Raw genomic sequence first — 2,500 nt, forward strand, 5'->3', positions numbered from 1 at the left:
CAAACCCGCTTGGAGTGCACGCCCACACCGAGGTGCAAGCATTGTCCGCGCAAGCCCATCCGAGCATCAACTCGACACCCGCTCTCACTCCCCGCCCAACGGTCGGACGTGGCACTCCGACGAAACCCGTCCACCAAGCACAAAGCAATCGCAAGACATCTCGTATCTTCACGAACAAGCCCGCTTGGAGTGCACGCCCACACCGAGGTGCAAGCATTGTCCGCGCAAGCCCATCCGAGCATCAACTCGACACCCGCTCTCACTCCCTGCCCGATGGACAAGCCCATCGTTATGGCCAAACCCCTCCACCAAGCAAGAAGCAATCGCAAGACAAGCCCACTTGGAGTGCACGCCCACACCGAGGTGCAAGCATTGTCCAAGCAAAACCCATCCAAGAATGTCAATTTGACATCCCGCTCTCACTCCTTGCCCGACGTAGGGGCCCGGCATTCCATCGATTTTGACCAAACCCTTCCACCAAGCAAGAAGCAATTGCAAGACATCTCGTATCTTCACGAACAAACCCGCTTGGAGTGCACGCCCACACCGAGGTGCAAGCATTGTCCGCGCAAGCCCATCCGAGCATCAACTCGACACCCGCTCTCACTCCCCGCCCAACGGTCGGACGTGGCACTCCGACGAAACCCATCCACCGAGCACAAAGCAATCGCAAGACAACTCGTATCTTCACGAACAAGCCCGCTTGGAGTGCACGCCCACACCGAGGTGCAAGCATTGTCCGCGCAAGCCCATCCGAGCATCAACTCGACACCCGCTCTCACTCCCTGCCCGACGGACAAGCCCATCGTTATGGCCAAACCCCTCCGCCAAGCACGAAGCAATCGCCAAGACAAGCACACTTGGAGTGCACGCCCACACCGAGGTGCAAGCATTGTCCAAGCACGCCCATCCCGCTCTCACTCCTTGCCCGACGGTCGGATGTGGCACTCCGGCCGAACCCTTCGTCCACCAAGCACAAAGCAATCGCAAGTTATCTCGTCTCCTCACGAACAAGCCCGCTTGGAGTGCACGCCCACACCGAGGTGCAAGCATTGTCCGCGCAAAGCCCATCCGAGCATCAACTCGACACCCACTCTCACTCGCCGCCGGCGGCCGGAGGTGGCACTCCGCCGGCGCCGACCCCCCAAGCATATGTGCCCATGATGGGCGCAATGTGCTTGAAGGGTCGGCGCCGCGGCATAGGGGTACCCCCGCGCCCCGCCCATGCAGGCAGGTCGCCCCCCTATATAGTACATTCTGGCTTTTTTGGGTCTGGCAGGCTTGCATATGAAAAAGCCGAAATGTCACACCATGCCATAACTTTTGATTGTGTTATTATTATGACCGGGACTTGATTGTATTATCTTTTAGACATTCAAATGAGTGTGGAAAACAAGTTTCATAATTTTTGAACCAACCAATAATATTTTATGAATTTTTATTGTTAAAAAATTAAAAAAAATTTAAAAATAGTAAAACGTTTCCAAAAATTCTAATTTTTGGAGGACATCCTTTGTTTACATTGTTTAGCTCCCAGAAAAAATTTCATAACAATCCAAGCACTAGAAGATAGGTTTGGCATCACTTTTGTGTGTTGAGTGGGCATTGCGGCCGTAGGTGCGCATGGGGCGTGCATGGTGGGCGTTGGGTGGGCACGATGGGCGTACGGCGTGCGCACCGAGTGGGCACAAGACAGCGCCAAGAACCTCTATCGTGGGCACCTTGCGCGCGCCCCACAAACTCCAGCAGACGCAAGGCGCGCGCGGCCCCATGCGCGCACGCCCCACGCAGACGCATGGGCTTGCGGCGCGCGCGGCCCCATGCGCGCACGCCCCACGCAGACGCATGGGCTTGCGGCGCGCGCGGCCCCCTGCGCGCACGCCCCACGCAGACGCATGGCGCGCGCGGCAACCTGCGCGCACGCCCCACGCAGACGCCTGGCGCGCGCGGCAACCTGCGCGCACGCCCCACGCAGACGCATGGCGCGCGCGGCACCCTGCGCGCAAGCCCCACGCAGACGCATGGCCATGCGGCGCGCCCGCCCATGGCCGTGCCGCATTCGTGCGCATGGGGGCGCGCATGCTGCATGCTCGGTGGGCCTGTGGGCACCTACGGTGGGGGCATGGGTTTGTTCCAACAACCTCCATAGAGTTTTTTCCATGAATTCTAGACGTGGGTGGTCACGCCCAACAAAGACGCATGCTGCGCGCGGCTTGCGCGCACGTCCCACGCAGACGCTTGGGCATGCGGCGCGGGGACACACGCCCGCAGACGCATGCCGCGCTTGGAACTCTGCGCGCACGCCCCACACACGCCCGAAGGGCATGGCGCATGGTGGGCACGGAAGAGGTACAATAACCTCTCAATTATTTTTGTGATGCACCGTAGGCGTTCGTGTGCAAGCCTCGGCCACGGGCATGCGGCGCGCGCCCCACACACGCCCGTAGACGCTTGAAGGGTCGGCCCCCTGCGCGCACGCCCCCCGCAGACGCACGGGCAT

The sequence above is a fragment of the Cucumis melo genome, chromosome 10 (assembly GCF_025177605.1).
Source record: "Cucumis melo cultivar AY chromosome 10, USDA_Cmelo_AY_1.0, whole genome shotgun sequence".
NCBI classification, from domain to species: Eukaryota; Viridiplantae; Streptophyta; class Magnoliopsida; order Cucurbitales; family Cucurbitaceae; genus Cucumis; species Cucumis melo.